This window comes from Otolemur garnettii, unplaced genomic scaffold, assembly GCF_000181295.1.
Source record: "Otolemur garnettii isolate 467f Iridium unplaced genomic scaffold, OtoGar3 scaffold00020, whole genome shotgun sequence".
Lineage (NCBI taxonomy): Eukaryota > Metazoa > Chordata > Mammalia > Primates > Galagidae > Otolemur > Otolemur garnettii.
In genome coordinates, this window is record NW_003852415.1 from 19084809 (window position 1) to 19085591 (window position 783).

The window sequence follows — 783 nt, forward strand, 5'->3', positions numbered from 1 at the left end:
CACAGCTCACAGCAACCTCCAACTCTTGGGCTCAAGTGATTCTCTTGCCTCAGCCTCCCTAGTAGCTGGGACTACAGGCTGCTGCCAGAACGCCTTTTTTTTTTTTTTTGTTTAGCAGGCCCAGGCCAGGTTCAAACCCACCAGCCCTGGAGGATGTGGCCGGTACCCTAATCAGGCCGGTACCCTGAACTACAGACGCCCAGCCAGAGATTAAATTTTAAATTCTAATTAACTTAAATACCACATGCAGCAAGTAGCTACCATGCATTTCCACACCCAGTTCTAGATACTTACCTTGTTTGTCTTCTTCCTCACCAGCTTCTTAGGCTGTCTTTGCTGGTTCCTTATTGAGGATCTGTTCAACTTCTAAATATTGGTATGCCCCAGCTCTCTTTCCTATTCAAACTCGAGGCTCATGGCTTCAAATACCTAAATTTATGTCATTATGCTGATCTCTCTCCTGAGCTCCAGACTTGTATACCCAGCTATCTACTTGATATGTTTACTAAGATGTGAACCAGGCACGTGAAATTTAACTTACCCAAAACCAAGCTGCTGATCTTTCCATCTACCAAAATCTGCTTCTGAGTCCCCTACAAGTCTGTTATCGACCCAGTGGCCAGAGGGATCCTTTAAAAATACCCTTGCTGGGTGCAGTGGATCATGCCTGTAATTGTAGCACTCTGGGAGAAAGAGGCAGAAAGATCTCTTGAGCTCAGGAGTTCAAGACCAGCCTGGGCTACAGTGAGACCCTGTTTCTACTGAAAATAGAAAAATTAACCA